Here is a 13,440-nt window from a genome sequence, read left to right on the forward strand (position 1 = left end):
ACGAGTGCTGCTCTCATTGTCTCAAGCAGTTTTCAGTTTTGGAGAATTCTATATTAAAACTCCAACAGTGTTATTTATACAGATCTCTCTCCCTCTTGAATATATAATACTCAAATGAGATTATCGACATTCAGGGGCCCCTTTGCAAAGCAGTACCCTTTTGTAATAATTCGCATATCGAAGATCAATCATACAGTACAATCTGAACCTCATGAACACCGAGGCCATGTAAACTCTAGATGTGGGAATAATATTGCATCTTTTAATGTGGTCATAAATGTCTAGAACTAAAGCATTGATACAGCTCTTTGTCTCTGAGGTTCTGACCCTGAGAAGTGTGGTGGTGGGGGTAAAAAGGCACATCATCAGGCCCCAGATCAAGATATGGCACCCATAGCCATTGACACCCACAAACAGTAACTTAAATCTTTGATAACCTCTATGGAAATGGCCTTGAGATAAACCATCCAAAGTTGAAAACCTAGGATGAGGAATTGCCTGTGTTCAAGCAAAAGCCAGACACATCTGAAAAGAGATTTGGAGAAAAAGGATTCTATGGAAAAAGCATTTGAACTAGAAGGTCGGAGTGGGAGGTCCAAAGTGCGTCTCTATGGCCTTCCAGAAACTGAAGAAGGAGAGGGCATGCCCAGCATTATTGTACACTTCCAAGCTAAACTTTTGGGAATTGATTTTGGTATGGTAGTAGAATTTCAAAGAGCATATATGCCCCTTCAGAACTAGTAAGTTGGTGTGTGAGGTTGTAAAGTTGTTTCTCTGGGAGGGGTGTTTTTTAAAGGACGAGAAACCTCACTCACCTAAGGGTGACATGCTTCATCATTGGGTCCCCTCCTCAAACCCAGACTGCGAGGTTCGTGGTTTGGGCTACAACTTCCAAAGTGGGAGGAGCAGTTTTTTTTTTAATGGAAACAGAGTCAGTGAGGGACAGAGTGCATTCAGAAATTAAGATATGTTGTGTTGGTTAAAACTACCAACAAATGGCCAAAATGTTTTTCAATCTTTGACGGGCCAGTATAAAGAATAATTATGTGTTTTTTATTACCTCTAGGAATTTTTTCATAACAGCACATTTAACAGAGTGACTTACACCATTGAAGGCCCGGATAAATGTCCTGGATCCCTTTGTGGGCTCCGCTGTTGGGCAGAAACATGTTGACCACGGCCACCAAGAGGGTTTTATTTGCTAGAAAACCCTAGTCCTCTTTTTAATCCTACTCCTCTACTGAATAAAAATATTTTGGCCCTTTGGAAATAGTTTTAACCGACACAACACATTTTAATCTCTGAATGCACATAATGTTTTTTCTATAAAAGATCCCTTATGATCACAAGGGCCAATATGTTTTTGTTAAATTAAAATGCCATGGCACACTTATGTATTTGGATCTATGTATGCCCTCAATATGTAAAAGGCGGACTTCCTTGCTAAACTCAACAGAATACTGACAGAAACTGGTCATAAGAAAACAGTCATCGAAGGAGATTGGAACCTCTCAACTGACTCAATTCTAGACTGTTTTGGCCACACAGATCACCACAGTAATGACATGATATGACAGGGCTATTCTGTGAGAACTAATGGCAGGCCACACTCTAATTGATCCATGGTGGCTCGTGTATCTGGGGACAGAGAGTGCACTTTCTTTTTACGCCCCAGGAGACCAACATCAGAATTTACTTTTTTTTTAATGACCACTGAGGTCTTCTCTAAAATCATAAAATGCATAATAGGAATCCAGAGCCTTTCTGACCATGTACACGCATTTGCAGTACAACAGCTTTAAGCAAAAATAGTGCCTAGAAGCGCAAATTGCTAACTGTGGTTATCAGGTCGCACTGGACTGGTAGAAACTCAGACGTTCAGGCTGACCAATATGGAAAATGGGCCAAGTACAGGACTGAGTTTAGCCCGCTGAGAGTTGTACCTTTGTGCTGATCGCAAGCTGTGAGGTGCCGTGATGCAGGTCCTGCATCAGTTCTGATGAAGGCTTCACTTAGGTCAGGGGGAGATGTCTCTGATTGATTCCAACCAAGCGACCAGGACCTAGAAGGCACCTCTCGTGGTTCAGGACACACTCCAGGAGAGGCCAGCAGCAGGGCTCAAGCAGAGTCAGCTGGACAGTTGCTAGGATGCCTCTGAAGCTTGATGTGTTATTGTAGTTCACACAGGAGGTCAGCCATCAGACCTTTGGTTCATCTCGGGCTACTCAGTGTGTAGGAAGCTAGAATGTTTATGTAGTTTACCAAAATGGAGTATACTATGTAGACGCCCCTTATTGGCTTACAGGGCTTAAATTAATAATCCCAAATGCTTTCTTTTGGGGTAGTGTGGGCGAGCAGTTTCGGTTTATCAGAGCAGTGTTAATGCATGTGTTGAACACACACACAGTCAATAAATGAGACACACACTCAAGAAGAAACTCAATACCAATGTCATAGAGCAAAAACCCTGAAAGAGAGATTAGCAGCATGTACACACACGCGGTCGTACCCGATCGTTAATACAACAGCGTTACAACAACAGCGCGTCCGCGTGTATATTTTACACGGGCGGACGTTTGTTTAAAGAGGAACTCGAGCGGAAAGTTTACCGCAGTAACCAAGTAGACAACAGGTTCCGCCGATTTCCGCATTGTTAATTTAAACGGGCGGGCGCTTCTTTGTCTATTTATAGAAGAATCCGAGCGGGATTATGCACCCGAATTTTAACTATTAAATACAACGGATTCCGGGTTTGCAATTTGGTTACTGAACCCGATCATGAACATACTCCCTCGCTTGAGCGGGACCCGGATGAAACCCTTCTGTAAACACAGAATGCTCAAATGTCCACCAAGGGACATACCCCAGACATTATTTTTTGGGGCAGTTTCTTTTAGACACACACAGAGACAATGCCCCTGGGTTGGAAACCACAACAGACAGAGCGTATTTTAACTATGACAAGAAATACTCCATCTGTTCCATAACCTGCATAATCATTCTACCTAATGGAGTTACCTACCACCTACCCCATTTCTGACCTACAACATCACCCCTCAAAACACTCTTAGTCCTGAACACATTTTCTTATGTTGAACATGCCTGGCAGCAACACACAATCTTTGAGTACTACTGCAAAATAAGCCTGTATGTATTTATGTATAGATGGCAGACAAAGTGCATTCTCCCCCCACCACACTGCATGCTTTACAAGGACCCCATCCCACATCAAAACTCTGGAGTCGTACTTGATTTTCTGCAGTGTGCTTGTTTATTAAAATTAAGTTCACAGGTCAATTACCTCATTGACCTACCAATCTCTTTATTGATTCGCACATATTCCAACACAGTATTTAAGAGTAAACTTGCACTTATATACAGTATATACATTCACCGCCCATTCCCAATGGGCCTTTAATTTGAGTTCAGGGTTGCGCCAGCAGGCCACAATCCAGATCACCTGCTCCCTTAACGTTAACCCCCTTCTGGTCAACAGAGCCGCAGGTGAGGAAAGCGCCCACTTGGGCAACCATAGGCCTCCGGGGTAGGGCTGAAAAGCCAAGGCCACCAGCAGGCCGGCCCCAACTCTCCCGCCAGCCCAGAGTCCATAATGATTTAGCAAACCTGTTCAGAGTTAACTGTCTCTAGACAAGAAGTTCCCGTGGTATTCTTGTCCGGAACCCCGCTACTGCCCTAACTGAATCCTTATTAATAGGGATGGGTGGGTGGGTGTCTTCTCTTGGAGACGTCCGACTCCTGGGCGATCAGCGGACAAAGAGGGGGCCTCTAGGCTGGTCGCGGGCTTTTATGCCTCGCGCCCTACTATCACTTCCGGGGCGTACCTCGACCCTTGTTCCCATTGGTCCTGGCGCCGCGCTCACTTCCGGGTCACATAACCTGGAAGCGATCCTACTCCGGGTCGGCCCTTTGGCTGCCACTAACGACGCCATTCCCCGAGGGGGTTGGCGCCTTCCATAGATGGCAGACAAAGTGCATTCTCCCCCCACCACACTGCATGCTTTACAAGGACCCCATCCCACATCAAAACTCTGGAGTCGTACTTGATTTTCTGCAGTGTGCTTGTTTATTAAAATTAAGTTCACAGGTCAATTACCTCATTGACCTACCAATCTCTTTATTGATTCGCACATATTCCAACACAGTATTTAAGAGTAAACTTGCACTTATATACAGTATATACATTCACCGCCCATTCCCAATGGGCCTTTAATTTGAGTTCAGGGTTGCGCCAGCAGACCACAATCCAGATCACCTGCTCCCTTAACGTTAACCCCCTTCTGGTCAACAGAGCCGCAGGTGAGGAAAGCGCCCACTTGGGCAACCATAGGCCTCCGGGGTAGGGCTGAAAAGCCAAGGCCACCAGCAGGTCGGCCCCAACTCTCCCGCCAGCCCAGAGTCCATAAGGGTTTAGCAAACCTGTTCAGAGTTAACTGTCTCTAGACAAGAAGTTCCCGTGGTATTCTTGTCCGGAACCCCGCCACAGGACGAGGAGCTTACTGGCGGACTCGACCTCCCCCCCCCTGCGCTCAAGAGCTTCGGAGACGGCCCCTAGGACTGTTTCTATGAATATCTCCATACCCGCCTCCGACAGGTGAACTCCGTCCTCCGCGTATAGCTCCGGCCTGTCTGCCTGTATTAGTTTGTGACGAATCGCTTTAATACTAGATTTCTGCAGGATTTCCGCCACCGACTGGTTCAGCCTTTTAACGGATCTGTTTATTGCTTTCATGGGTGCGCCCCGAGTCCACACGAGTCTAGGGATGACTTCCGACCATAGTACTATAGCTTCTGGGAAAATGTTTTTGATTGCTGCTAGAGTAGAGAACAGGGACTCCTTCACTTCTCTCCTTCCGCCCGGAATCATATCGTTGCCTCCGCAGTGCAACACGAATACGTCTGGCAAAGGCATGCCTCTGGCCAAGGCCGTTTTCACATCCCTCGGGACGTCCGCCAGGCGCTGCCCGCCTATCCCCACCCAATGATGGTCACAACCTCGCATCATGGTCACCCTGTCCCTGAGTGTCTTTTCGAAGTGCGCCCCGGCCCTGCGAATGAAGGAGTGGCCACACCAACAGATTTGGGTTCTCTTAGGGGAGGTACCTAGAGTAAATATGAAGAGTAAATGTGAAGAGATACAGACAGCCAATTCTAACAACGAGGACGAAGGCTAAAGACATGTTAGACTAATTGCGGGCGAATATAACGTTCGTAGCAAGCTGATTTCCAGCGACCCAACCTCTTGATTACCTGTTCGGGTAGGCCTAAGCCAGCAGCCGTTGTCGCTGCTCCAATTCTAAACGAATGTGATGTAAAATCGGCTGGATCAACTCCGATCCGTGCCAGGGTCATTTTAACTACTCGAGTGAACTGGAACCTGGTAAGGGGTAACCCACTCTCATGAATCAAGAGTCTATCGTCCGCTCCCTGGGGCCTGGCTTGGAGGAATAGCCTCAGCAAGTTGACTGGACAGAAGGCCTCACCCTCTACTCTACCCAATTGTAACCAGGTACCTTTACCCAGCGGATCCGTCTTCGATCTCCTCACCCTAAGCCGCAGGACACCTTTCGACTCGATTATATCCGAGCACCTCAAACCCCCTTCCCTATCCGATTTGGACGCCGGAAGTAATTCTGAAATTCGCAGCGCCCCGCAAAAGGCTAGGGTATAGGCCACCCGGAACAGTTGCGTCTCATACTGTGAGAAACAAACGAACGGTAGAGCTTCTAAGATTTTAATCAATTTTTCTACGTCTATCGGCCTCCTAGAATCTTTCTCCCCGGGTGCCAGGCGCTCCCAACCTCTCATTGCTCTTCTAACTCTCTGATCTTTTGTCGGATCAGACACCCCCCGTAGACCCGCATAAAATGCTAACGCCGACAACTGTCTTTTCATGAATGCTACCGACTTCTCTTGCTCCTTCTGCTGTACGATGAAGCCTAATACACTCTGGGGGGCAAAGATGTCCGCTACACCCACACCCCTCAGGTATGCCATATACGAATCCCATGATCTCTGATACATACTCTTAGTCCTTGGAGCCAAGGATGCAGATATCAACTCGGCGGCTGTGGGGCACCAAACTTCCATAGCTCCGCTGGGAAGGCTGACATTGACGTCTCCGCCTGGGGCCAATGCTCCCGGAATTCTGTTAACTTAAAACGAGACAATGCATCAGCCGCTTTGTTTTCTACACCTGGAACATGCTTAGCAGTGAATTGGACATTATGGCTCAGGCACTGCAAAACCAATTCTTTCAATAACCTGAGTACCCAAGTACAGGTAGCCCTCTGGCTATTAATCACCATGACTACAGACATATTGTCCGACCAGAATACGATACTCCTGTTTGCCAGCAGATCTCCCCACAAGTGCAAGGCTACCACTATGGGGAAAAGTTCTAGAAAGGAAATGTTAGTAGTCAGGCCTCGCTCGATCCAGTCAACTGGCCAGCACTGCATACACCATTTTTGACCGAATATAGCTCCGAAGCCAATACTACCTGCAGCATCGGTGAAAAGCTCAAGATCCGTATTAGAAGAACAGGCTGCTCGCTACAACACCGTGCCATTGAAATCCCTCAAAAAGCTTCTCCAAATCAGAAGATCCTCTCTAACTTCGGCTGAAAGCCTCACCCTGTGGTGTTTGGCCCGCAGCCCAGACATTGCCCTCGCTATACTTCTGGAGAAGGCCCTGCCCATAGGGATGACCCGCAGAGCAAAGTTCAGTTGACCCAAGAGGACTTGTAGCTGATGTAAGGTTACCTTCCTTGCCCCCAGGCAGCTATCGATAGCGGCCCTAAAGGCATCGACCTTGACTTTTGGCAGCCTGCACACTCCTGCCGTTGTATCAATCTCTATGCCCAGGAAGGTCAGACACGTGGTCGGGCCTTCGGTTTTTTCCGCCGCCAAAGGTACTCCGAGCGCCTCAGCCAAGCGCTGGAAGCCCAGCAGGGCCTTCCTGCACGACTGAGAACCCTCGGGACCCATGAACAGAAAATCGTCCAGGTAGTGGACTACTGAATGCGAGCTGTCCGAGGCCAGAAACTGCTCGACCGCCCATTCCAGGAACCTTGCGAAAGTCTCGAAAACTGCACAGGCAATAGAACACCCCATGGGCATGCACAAATCCAAAAAATAGCTACCGTCAAATGTGAAGCCCAAGAACCTGGTATCGTCCGGGTGGACGGGCAGTAACCTAAAGGCTGATTCAATATCAGCTTTAGCCATTAAGGCTCCTTCCCCAAATGCCTGCAATTTCTCAATAGCCGTGTCAAATTTGGTATACTTCACCGAGCACAGATCTGGGTCTAACTTGTCGTTGACCGAAAGCCCTGGAGGACTTGAAAGATTATGGATCAGACGGAACTTACCTTCCTCTTTTTTCGGAACTAGACCCAATGGGGAGCAAACCAGATTATGGGTAGGTGGTTCTGTAAAAGGGCCCCCGACCCGCCCCAATGCTACCTCCTTCATGATCTTCTCTCGAGCTGCCTCCATATTTCGCAACACTGAGCTTTGATTACGAGGTGGGACATTTGGAAGGGGGGCTGAAGACGGGATACGGAATCCAATTGTAAAACCATGCAGTAGGAATTGAGCCTCCTCAAGATTATCGTACTTACTGATGAGGTGTGTCAGGACATGCCGTTCAATTGGAGTTGGAAGCTTTGTCGGGAGTCTTAGTTGGCTTTCCTTTTGGGGCACTGTGGCTGGGCTGCTCCTTGGGGTTACCAGTTTTCTTAAAACACCTAACCTCGGGATGAGAGGTACCCCCGCAGTAGGAACAGCAGTGTTTGAATTTACACGAGACCCCCCTGGTACACTCATTTCTATTAAACTGCCAGCAGGCCTGCTTTTTCTCACCGACCCCTTTGTCAGTCCGAAAGGACTGGCTCTGAGTTGAGGGGCCCGGGGTAGGCGTTGAAGGGGTGGAATAGAAGACTGTATGCCATAAATTAATCTCCCGCTGGTCCCATGCTATACCCGGGTGAACTGCCTTCATCTGTCTGAACATTTTATCGTATTTCAGCCACCCCTGGCCTGGAAACTCTGTTGCCGCTCCATGTATCAGGGATATGTAGCTCATCATTTGTGGGCCTAAAACCGGATACTTCTCAAGCATAACAGCGGCATATATTGCAAATCCCGTGATCCAATTCTTCATGGACCATTCTACCCACGATTTCTTCTGATTGTAATCTCCCTCTTTCCCGCCCTTGGGTTTTCCGGCCGCCACCCCTGCATTGATAAGGTCGAACACTTCTACGTATTCGCCTCTGAGTATCCTGTCCTTCATATCTGCTGGCACATGCCATGTGATCCCCGCGGATGGCGATAAGGTCATTGAGGACGACCCGAACATTAACGGGCTGAATGCTAGTAACGGGGAACCAGCTGGTTGCCCCCCAACCCCCCATGCATCTGGCCATTAGAGGGACCCGCCACATCAACTACGGCGCTCGCCATTGAGCCCTGACTTGGACCCCCCAGGTTGGAGTAAGCAGTCATCGCTAAGGGGGACCCGTGAGCCGTGTAGGCAGGAAACATTGAGCTTACAGGGCTGCTACCTATCGCTTGACCATGCGACCCATATAATTGCATCCCTGGTAACTGGGCGACCCCCCCGGGCTGAACCCAAACTTGCGACACTCCGCTACCCGGCTGTGCCACTACTGGCGGTAACATACCGTGCGGACCGGATCCCCCCACAGAAGTGACGGGGAACCCTCCTATCTGCGTGGGCCTAGATGCATCATACTGCCCATCGGTGTCATCTGTGTCATTATCTGCGCCTGAGTTCGAATCAAGTGTCTCTGGCACCTCCTCCTCACCTGGTGATACTGGTCGTGAATCCGTCGGCCTAGACCGCTTGCCTCTTGCCGAGCTTCTAAGCTTTTCTGGGGTATGCTTCGCTCTTTTGCCTCTCCCCCTCTCCTCCTGAGAGTTCGCATCTGCTCTAGCCCCGTCTCTCATATTCTTTAGTACCCAATCCATGCCTTTTTCCCTTGTGAATTCCAGCAGTTCCGTAAAGGCAAGGTATTCCTCATTCTTGGCTGCGGGTTGTTTACCCTTCGGCACCTTCTTCGACGGCATCCTGCACTTAAGGAAAACAACGTTAAAAACTTATCGAGAAACCCCAAACGACTTTTAGGCCCACCGCGCCGCGGATGGGCCCGGACCCCAGGGAATCGGATGATCGAGCGCCCGCGCTCGCCCTCCCCCTGGACATGAGGATTTACCACGGCAATCCCCCCCTGCAATTAATATTTAAATCAAGAGAAATAAACACGAAAGCTGTAAAGAAATCCAGCACACACTGCAAGGCCCGCCAACCTACACCACGAGTCGGATTAACTCTCGCTGTATACTCCTACGCGATGTTCCCACGATGTCTTCTCTTGGAGACGTCCGACTCCTGGGCGATCAGCGGACAAAGAGGGGGCCTCTAGGCTGGTCGCGGGCTTTTAAGCCTCACGCCCTACTATCACTTCCGGGGCGTACCTCGACCCTTGTTCCCATTGGTCCTGGCGCCGCGCTCACTTCCGGGTCACATAACCCGGAAGCGATCCTACTCCGGGTCGGCCCTTTGGCTGCCACTAACGACGCCATTCCCCGAGGTGGTTGGCGCCTTCCATTTCATTGACCTTAGATTGTTAACATCACTAGGCTACTATTGTCTTTGTAAATACTACTGAGATCTTTCCCCCTATATATAGCATTGTGGTGGAAGATCTCCTGAAGCTTTACCTGCAGGACACTGTTGTTGTCTGATTGTTTTTAACCTTAGGTGAGTCATGAATAACTGCGTGCAACAAATACCAAATTGGTATTTTCTTTTTAACACAAGATTTTGTTTTTATTTTTATTCTTCACACGTCACTCCCACTGAATTCCCACTGTTGAGAGTGCTTGACACACTTGTGTAACTATGCTGCGCCACGCATGAATCACAGCATGCGTTACACACAAGTATCACATTCTGTAATGCAATGTGTTATAACTTGTTCGCGATATGTTTCTTTATCCCTTCTTTTTGCCTCCAATAGGTATTAACAATCGCAACCTGAAGAAGGGTAATATAGTCCCCCTTTTTTTCACCCACTAGGATGGTAGCCATATGAGCTTACATACACCATACCTTGTGACAATAGTGTAGACAGTTACATATACTCTTAGATACTTGCTAAATTAGTCCCCCTGGTCCTGAAGAATCGCTCAATAAATTTTAGAGTAGCGAGAAACATGTCGACCGGACTCTAACACATTCCAGAAGAGAGTGGGAAACATCACTTTCCACTACTCTCCTCTAGGAAATCGTTTTTAATTAAAGCAGTGGCCCTCCTGAATAAAGTGTCTCTGGTACCACTAGCTTTATTTTATCTCACTTAGCTACGTCAACCCTGAATCCTGGCCCCATACCCGCACTTCATCTACACGGCAGTTGGAAAAAGATCTCCGCCAAAGAGCCCCTCTATGAGGTGTTGCCCCTTGGGTATTGCATCGCCGACCCAACGAGGAGCAGGCCCAAATGATGAAGCATGACACCTGAAAGGGTGTGTGAGGGCATTAAATCCAACAAAATGGATTCCCAGGGTGACCACCAGGCTACCCTGTTCTAATCCACTTGCACTACAGACTGTACCGACACCTTCCCCTGTCTTTAGGAACATCGCGACTATCTTTGCATCCTGTGTTATTTGGGGACGTCGTGTATGGACCTTCTGCTCCGATAAGAGCAGTAATAGCCCAAGACTCCTCTCTTTTGATACTAATTCTCTGCACGGTTCACACCCGTAGGAGTTTTTCCTTTGGTGGGTAAGATTAGCTCTGTCCCCCTATCTAGCCTCCCTGCCTAGCAACAGTGAGCCAGGCTCGGATCCCCAGAACAACATCCCATCCCAGTCCATCCCCACTCAAAATGGAGGGACAAGGACTAAGTTTTGGTGAGGATGATGCCGCAGCTATCCTCAGGACTCCCTCTATTTTAAACATGGACAACGACACAGCAACGGGTAGCAATACAGCTGACTGGAAAACACTCTCTGATCTCAAAAGAGAGTGGATAAGGATTAGCTTACATGGCGCTTTAATGGCGGAATAATTCAAGGCCAAAATTGCTCCGAATGGACTAATTGTCAAAAACTTTCCCAGGATTTTTTGGGAAGATGGCCAGTTGAAGGTTGAATGGTCCCAGATATCCTGGAAGTGTACACATGACTTATTGATCTTGATTGTCAATACTTCAAAACGCCTGGCGGACGCCCTGCTGGAAAAAATCCAGGCATTAGAGGCGACACTGAAAAATGGGAACAACCCAGGGTTTAAAACTAAATTGGCAGAAATCAATAAAGAAATAAGTGAACATAAGGATTACCTGATGAAACAAAAAGTCAATAAGCTACAAAAAGATATTGACCGCTTTGACAAGGAAAAAGTATACCCATACCTTAAAAAAGACTACACCCCTTCGGGCTGGGGATACCTCTCTGATTCAAGTGACAATTCGTCAAGAAGAGGGTCCTATAGTGACAGCAATTCCAGTGGGGATGAATGGCAGACAAGCCCACGACGGGGTGGAAGAGGTGGGAGAAGGGGGCAATATACATACCCCCCCCCCACAACTACCATTCCCAGGACACCCGATGTGGCAATATCCACAGTTCCCGCAGGCCATACCACAGTTTGGACCACAGTACCCCCCTCATTTTGCCCCCCAAGGTAACCGGCCTTTTTTAGACAGAGGTTGGGGCAGAGGGCGAGGGCGAAAGAGAGGGAACGCGACCGACAAACGGGTGCAATGGGAGGACACGACACCCAAGGGATGGACACCCGGAGCAAAATGAGCAAGAAATGAGTCTCATAGTAAACCTCTCCTCCCACCAACTAACTGAGAAACAAGAGAAGGTCCTCCAAAAAGGGCTAGGTTTTGTCCCGACACCCAAGATTGACGACTTTCTCCAAAGAGTGGAGTTACAAAAATTCTTCAGAAAAATAAGACTTCAGGCATTTTTTGATGGGAAACCACAAGAACCCATAGAGGACTCAGGATTACACAACGCCTCTACCTTTACCCCTCATAGCGGCATGGTACCCAGTGAAGTTCTAACTTATGAACAAGCAGTCTTGAGAGACATCAACAAATTAACCAATACCTCGGCATATAGCAATATGTCGAGAGAAGAAAGAACGATTCTCGACGCTCTATCCAACAACCCTCTGCTAACAATCAAACAAGCCGACAAGGGTGGCGCCACGGTGTTAATGGATACTGTAGATTATGAGACAGAGTGTCAAAGACAACTCAATGACACAAAATACTACAAGGCCATTAACCAAAACCCTACAGAACGACTCGCATTATCAATTGTGAGTATGGTGGAGTCAGCAGAATGTCAGGGCTGGCTTAGTAAGAAGGAGGCTGAATTTCTTGTCAAAAAGAACCCGAAAGTTCCGTATTTCTATACGTTGCCAAAGATACACAAAGGGGTCACTCCAGTTCTGGGTCGCCCTATCGTTTCCGGGATAGACTCAGTACTGGAACCCCTTTCCAAATTTTGCGACCACTTCTTACAGCCACTTGTAAAACAAATACCTTCCTACATTCAGGATACCACAGATCTATTACGCCTTCTACAGGATTACAATGAGACCAGATCTATTGATTTCCTTATAACCCTAGATGTTGAGGCCCTCTACACCAACATCCCACAGAGGGCCTCCCTAGGTGTTATAGCCACTGCTTTGGAAAAGACTGAATGGACGTCTGCCACGCCCATCAGCTTTATTATGGAATGTGCAGAAAAGGTCCTAACTGAGAACTATTTCGAATTCAAGGGTACCTATTACCATCAAATACAAGGAACTTGCATGGGGAGCACTGTAGCCCCCAGTGTAGCATGTCTGTATATGGCACATTTTGAAGAAACCAACATAGCGCCTCTAACTAACCCCTTCCATGAGAACATAAAGCTATATAAACGTTATATAGACGACATCTTGATCTTCTGGTCTGGTAGTGAAGACTCGTACAAAGAGTTTTTTGAATGGATGAATGCTCTTAATCCATATTTGTCGTTTACCATGACTGTTTCAAATAATCATATAGCGTTTCTTGATCTTACGATATGTTTGGAAGGTGGTTCCCTCAATACTACCTTATTCAAAAAAAGCACTGACCGCAATAGCTTGCTCCACTACCAAAGCCACCATCCTAAAGCCCTACGATCCAACTTACCATATGGGCAATTCCTCAGGATACGGCGCAATTGTAGCACCATGGCCAATTATAGAACTGAATCTGCTATCCTTTCAAGGAAACTGAGGGAAAGAGGATATCCTACCAGAGACATAAAAAGAAGTTTTAAAAGAGCTCAGAACAACAATAGGGAGAGTCTGATTGAACCCAGAGAGAGAGACCTTG

The sequence above is a fragment of the Lissotriton vulgaris genome, chromosome 4_1 (genome assembly GCF_964263255.1).
Source record: "Lissotriton vulgaris chromosome 4_1, aLisVul1.2, whole genome shotgun sequence".
Classification (NCBI taxonomy): domain Eukaryota; kingdom Metazoa; phylum Chordata; class Amphibia; order Caudata; family Salamandridae; genus Lissotriton; species Lissotriton vulgaris.